Here is a 7612-nt window from a genome sequence, read left to right as displayed (position 1 = left end):
AAGGAGAAGAATATATAAATACGAAAGGTAACACTGTCCCTTCAAAAACTATAAATACAGATATTCCATGTAAATGTGAACAAAAATGCCATGATAAAGTTGGTGCTGAGCGGGCAAAAGGAACTCTTTGGTAGGTTTTATGCCATGGAAAGTATTGATCTTCAGTCATGTTACATATTTTCATTGGTGAAAGTGTTACCTAAGAAAAGATGTTCCATGCCAACTGATGGCCGACAAACTGAGTCTAGACGCTCCAATACCAGGGTGTATACGGTTCCAAATTCCGAAGGATTATCAACTACAGTATGCAAGGAATTCTTCAAACAAATATTTGTAGTATTCGATGGAAGAATATCCAGAGTTTTAAAAACTAAATTGTCCATTCCTACACCGCCCATTGATAAAAGGGGAAAGCATGTCCCAGTCAATAAGACAAGTTCAAAAGGTCAAAGATTTCATTGATAGATTTCCTAAGTACGAATCACATTACACACTACATACTACACAAGAGTGCCAACAGAAGATTTTTAGCTCCGGATCTAAGTCTGCCAAAAATGTATTCAATGTACTGTGATGACACTACAGAGTTAGAAAGGGTGTCAGAATTTATGTTCAGAAAAATTTTTAATGAACACTTCGTCACACAATTTGTCATTTCATGCTCCTATATCTGATCCGTGTAAGAAATGTGACAACTTTAAGATTAAGATAGATGCAGCTTGTTCACAAGATGAAAAAGACCAACTTGAGTTACAAAAAAAGTTACACCTTTTAAAAGCTGACTCTGCAAAAGATAATTATACAAAAGATAAAAATCTGGCTAAAGAAGACCCAGATGTCACTGTTATTGTATTTGACCTAATGAAAACATTACCTACTCCAGTAGTGTCAACTGGAGTGTGCTATTATAAAAGGCAGTTATGGACCTATAACCTGGGCGTACATTATGCTGCTAATGATAATGCAACAATGTTTGTATGGGATGAAACTGTAGCTTCAAGGGGGCCTCAGGAAATAGGATCTTGTTTATTGCGATACATTAAAGAAAATGTAAAGACCAAAAGATTAATTTTATATTCAGACCAGTGTGGTGGCCAGAACCAAAATATAAAAATGGCTACTCTGTGCCAATACATTGTCAGACATCCAGACTATGTTGTGGAAAAAATTGACCACAATTTTTTTGTAAGTGGCCATTCTTACTTGGCTTGTGATCTTGGCTCAAGACTTTGGGTTGATAGAAAAACAGAAAAAGTTTTTTAGGAATATTTTTATGCCTGATGATTGGATTGAAGTTATGAAGGCTGCAAGAAAGAAGAATCCCTTTAAAATTATAAAAATGACAAAATTTCTATTCAACAAAAAAACTGGAAAGTAATATTACCAATCGAAAAGTCACCTCGGAGAAATCAAAAGTAAAGTGGCTGAGTATTCAGTGGCTTTGTTATCATAAAAACCACCAATTTACTGTTTTCTTTAAATATTCAAATAATCCAGAGGACTTGTTTGAAAATGTGGACTTAAAAAAAAGAAATTCTGTTGATTTAGCTAATTTAGAGCTTGATATTTTGTATCCAGTGGGAAAGACAATAAGTGTGGAGAAGAAAAAGGATTTACTGGAACTCTTTCAATACATTCCCCCAATAAATCATAATTTTTATAAGAATATAAAGTAAAATACTGCAGAAAGGAACAATTTGTATGTAGAAGAAGTAAAAAGTGATTGAGAGTGTTAAGGATATGACATTAATTTAATAAGTAAATTTTTTTTTTAATAAATAATTTGGACTAACTGCTTTTTTCTTTATTAGATCTAAAACCCCAAATGCCAGAGTGGCCTATCTCACATTAAATTAATAAAACAAGGTATCTAGGGTTAATAAAATTTCTAAAATATAAAGAATATCTCATAATAAAACACTAAAGCAGCAAAGGATGTTATGATACATTTATTTACTAAAGTTACAAATATTTGAAATCAGGGATTCTAGTTTTTCCTTAATACTGTAAACTTTTGTTTGTGCAGTTGGGCCGCTCTGGCTCTCATGGCTTCAAATTATCTACGAGTGGCGGGCGACGTAATTCTAAACCCAACCCCTTTTAACTAACCAGGAAACAAAGGACTGAATTTAAGATAAAAATATAGCTACATCTTTGCAGTAAAAATCAATAATACCCAGACAGAGCAATTGATTTATGAGCGGGATAGGCATGGCATCCTCCATATTTAATATTTTATACAAACGTACCGCTATAAACTAAATAGGAATACGTAAAGGCCACAAAATTCACCACATTATACAAACAATTTTTAAATATACTTACGAAATACTGACAGAATTTTGATAATCTCGGTTTTCCATGGTTATTAAACACTAATACTGTGCACGAAATTACACTCACTTTATATAAAATTATTAGTAATTATAAAGATAAGTAAATTATGAATAATTATTTAATGTAAAGATTCAATTTGTGAAAATCGACAACAAGCAGAAAAAAATGGGGAAGAAAACTGCCAAGTTTTGACACAGGCGGCGCTGGTTTACTTTGACTCATAACAAGTGATATTAGTTGTCAAATTCCATACAAAAAATTGTAAACAAAACCTTTTGCGGCTTTTTATCAAATAATGCCGCGTTGCGTAGCGGTAGGTTGTAATAACAATGGAAACCATTCATTTCCCAAAGATATACAAATAAAAAAACTTTGGGAAAAGGCTACCAAAATACGCAATTTTAAAGCATCCAAAAATTCTAGGTTGTGTTCAAATCATTTCACAGAAGCAGACTTTCAAAGCATAAGTTCAGCTACAGGTTCGTATCTTTGTTCTCCTATTTATACATTTTTGTTTATGCAAGGAAGATACTACTCTCTATCGAGAGTGTTTATGTGTAACCTTAGAAGTATTAAAGATATTTATACTTTCAGGATTGCCTCCACTTCATCGATTTTTAAAAAAGACTGGAATTCCAACGGTTTTTGTGTGGAACAAAACAGCCTCCTCAACTGCAATTGCAAGGGAGCAGCGATATTTTCGCCGTAGTTCTAGAAAAGAACTGTTCCCAGCAACTACTGCTCCTCGAGTTTCAAATGAAAATTCAAATATTTTATCTGATTTTGAACATGAAATTGAAATAACTACAACTACTGTTCAATGCTCACCAGTTTCAGCAAATCAAACAATTTCAACTCAAACACCTCACATATTCAGACTTTTTACATGACTAGAAAACTATTTTATACAGGACTAGAAAACATGCATAAGTTTCTCTTGGTACTATCGACACTACTACCCATGGCAAATCATTTACCATAATCATTTTGAGGTAGCCAAGTAGTTAATGTTTCTATTGAAGATCAGTTCTGTTTAACATTAATTAAATTAAGAAGGAACAAACCAGACTGTGAGCTTTCAAAAATATTTGGCATTAGCACAACTGAAGTTGGTAACATATTTATTACATGGGTAAATTTTATGTTTGAGCTATGGTCTAAAGTAAATATCTGGCCAAGCCGTGCCTTGGTTGATTACTACATGCCTAAATTATTTAAACAACATCATTCATCTACAAGAGTAGTTGTCTATGGCACAGAGATACCTATTGCTAAACCTAAAAATCGTATTTCTCAATAAGCCACATTTAGTAGTTATAAGCATCATAACATAATAAAATTTTTAGTAGGCATAACACCAGGTGGCCTCATATCATTCTGTTCTGAGGGATATGGAGGTTCTACTAGTGATCGTCAAATAACAGAACGAAGTTCACTTTTAGACCTATGTGAAGAAAAAGATGCAATTATGGTAGATCGAGGCTTCAATGTTCAAGATTTATTTATAAATAAAAATGTATCAATTTATACTCCAACATTTCTGAAAGGTTTGACTCAACTGCCTGGCATAAAATTAAAGCATGATCACCAACTAGCAAAACGCCGCATACACATAGAACGCCTTATAGGATTAACAAAAACTTTCAAAATATTAAAATCAGATATAAATGCTTTCTATGTTCCGTTGTTGTCTAGAATATTTTTTATTTGTGTAATGCTATGTAATTTTAAAGAAGGAATTGTTAAGTAAAAATATACTATGCTGTCTTATTCATGCTAATCTAAATGTTTTGGAGACAGGCTAACTTCAAACTGTGTAGTGGGTGGAAAAAACTTCCAGAAACTGTTGAAAAGTGCAGATTCAGTAATTATTGTTACAGTTGTTTATGATATTTTTATTTGGATAAATCTATGTAATTTTAAAACAGGAATTGTTAAATAAAAAAATGTCTATTATCATGCTGTATTTTTTATCTCCAAATAATTCTTGTACATATACTTATTTAAAATATTTGGCATAGAAATTATCAAGAGATAATAACATTTCATCAATAAATGACTGATCCCTTTCAACAAAAATTACTATCATTTCCACAAAAGTAAAAACAATCAAGTTACAATATTTTCTGCCAGGGCAGTACATCTGCCCTTGAATTTGATAGTAGCATGGAGACCCTTTTTCAATTTTAAATCTCCATCATGGCATACTAAATATGGCACAGTTACACTAGTGATTTTCTGCAATCTGCTGCTATATGGACACTTGACTTCTATTATGGTCTCATCACCAAGGATGCCATCAGGTGATGCACCTAAATATGGACGTTCACTTGAAATGAACAAGCCACATTCGAAGACCTGTAAATTTGTTTCCTCCATATATTGTTGAAGGGCCACTTTTTCATTAATTATTCCATGATTTGTAGATCTTGAGGTAAACTTCTGCTGACTCAAAAACTGACAAGCGTAGCTTTCTTGGTTAGGTTAGGCAACTTGTGCTGGACTTATTGATAGGAGGTTAAACATATGCAGCAACTTCTCCTCTGTACCTTCTTTGCTGTAGGAATGATCCCAATCAATTGCATGAGGATTTGCAGGTTCATAAAGTTGTTTCAGAGGCATGCTTGATGAAGGATAGTTTGTAACCAAACTCCTGAATCTTTTATTATATTCTTCAGTATTAATGTTCATTGAACAAGGTGAAAATATAATATTATCAATATTTCTCTTAGATGGAAGTTTTGAGGTTTGTAATGGAGTAGATGTAAATACCTTTTTGGGAACATGGAATTTTTGTAACTTTTCTGTTGGAACTTGGTGTTTAATAATAATCTTTTCACATACCATATGCTCTATACCATATAACACAGTGGCTACATGTTTACAGTGGGCAGTGATTCCACTGCCTGCCGCACATTCACATGAGCACTCATCAATATGGCCACTTGTATGAACTTTTATGTTTACTTCATACTGCAACCGTTTCATTGATGCTTTGCATATACCTTTTACAAAGGTGTGTTCATTGACAGATGCAGCTCTTATGACTATCAAATATCTCGATTACAGTACATAGTACAGTAAGAGACCATCATCAGGCATCTTTCCAAACTCATTATAAAACATATGAATATGTTGCTTGGTTAGGTTAGGAAGCACTGTGCTACTATTAACATCATGGTAACACTCTGATGGTGGCAAATCAATTTTTGGATCATCAGTTTCATGCTGTTGTCGTATTCCAAAGTTCAGATTACGATCAAATGACTCTAGCCTATAACAAAATTGATTAAATTAGAGGTTATGTTCGGAAAGTTCACAAAATATAATTTTTTTTGCTAAACAGCAGTATTTGTACACAACAAAAAGGATTTATTTGGCATAACAAATGAAGTTATTGAAGTTTTTGTTGAAATAGGGCAATAATCTCCGTTAAAATAACAGGAAAATACGAAATAAATACCTCTTGACCAAATCTGCTTTTCGGCCTTTTAAAGTAGCTCCTCGTATCTTAAGTTCAGCTTTGAGCTGTGAAACATTCCACAGTGAATACATTGTTCTCACAAAACCAAAATACGACTAGTTACCAGTAATTTTCTCAGAAAAACAAGCAATAGTTTTATTGTTATGGGTCAAACGAATGCAGCGCCACCTACATTCATCTTTGCGTTTTCTTCCCCATTATGAATAGATAGGGTCGTAATATATTTCTAAAAAAGCTACTGTAATCGAACACAAGAAACGAATTAAAATTCAACAAAAGCAAGTGTTTCAGTTTTACTCGACGTTCACATTAATTCAGCTTTCTCTTTTATTATTTGGCATTATAAAATCTTTTAAAATGATGGTTATGATAATCAAAATAAACAAACACGGATAAAAATCACAGCGAATGGAAACGTCACTGACAGTGACAGAAACACGATGATGATATTAATTATCCCTAATGGGAAAGGCAAAGGACTTTAGTCCATACTGACAGAAACACGGTTATCGGAGACAAGTTTCTGTTTTTTTCTTAAGTTTATCAATGAATTTGTTTTTTTCTTGATGGTTGACGCACGTGTCAGTGAGATTTTAGTTTTTTTTTCGGTGTTTCTGTGATTTTCCAAAGCTAAAATAGTTGTTATTGTTCTATCTTCACAAAACTAACCCTATTGGTGCTGGTAAAGTATAAAATTTAAACTTATATAGTCGCTGCAGTTCCAGTAAAATGGATTCTGACCCCGAACCTCCCGACCCGGGAACCTTTTCTACGTCTCGCAAACGACAAGGTGAGGAGAGAAATATGCCTTCCTTTAAAAAAACAATTACGGATCCCACTCAGGCGAACCCGTCTGTTCAACACCTATATGTCCACCCCTCTTTTTCTGATGGCCCTCGATCGTACTCTAATGATGATAAAGGTCCATTCATTGTCCAAGTTTCCCGGGAAGTAGAGGACCCATCTTCTGGAGCCTCGTTACATTCGGTCAGTTTATGCATAAGCACAAAATTAGTTCCGTCATACACGGTGGTGTAAAACATGTAGGCCGTAATAAAATTACCGTTGAGTTTGCTTCTGCTGAAGCTGCCAACAACTTTCTGGTTAACCCGATGCTCGCTATGTGCAAGTTTAAAACTATTATCCCTTCTTATAACATAACCAGAATGGGGTTGGTCAAAGGTGTACCGGTGGACTGGTCAATGGACGAACTCGTTGATTCATTAGAGCTTCCTCCTGGATGTGGTGAGATGTTAAAGTCAAGGCGACTGAACCGAAAATCAGTTACTGAGGGTGTCACCACCTGGGTGCCTACCCAATCTGTTGTCCTTACCACACTTCCCTCCCTGTCGAAACCTACAAATTCCAATCATACAGTGCCTGAACTGCTGCCGTTTTGGTCATATCAAATCGGTCTGCCGATCTAAGCCCAGATGTTACAGGTGTGCTCAGCCCCATACAGGTGAAACGTGCGAAGTCACCTTAGAAACATCCACATTAGACATGTGACATTGCTCAGGTAAACATTTTGCTTCTGACAAGGGCTGTCCAGAATTTACTCGACAGCAATCCATAAAAATGGTGATGTCCCAGAACAATATCTCATACATTGAAGCAGCAATTCAGTTTCCACCTGTCCGACGTTCATATGCTGAGATAACAAAAGAAATTTTTACCCCTCCTGTCTATTCTCTCTCTAAGATCTCCTCAAACAGCCCAAACTCCTACCAAAACTTCCTATCGCCAAACAATCTATCGCTCCTCTCGTCCCCAAGCTTCTCTAGCAAAGGG

This window comes from Pieris brassicae, chromosome W, assembly GCF_905147105.1.
Source record: "Pieris brassicae chromosome W, ilPieBrab1.1, whole genome shotgun sequence".
Lineage (NCBI taxonomy): Eukaryota > Metazoa > Arthropoda > Insecta > Lepidoptera > Pieridae > Pieris > Pieris brassicae.
This window is presented reverse-complemented; position numbering follows the sequence as displayed.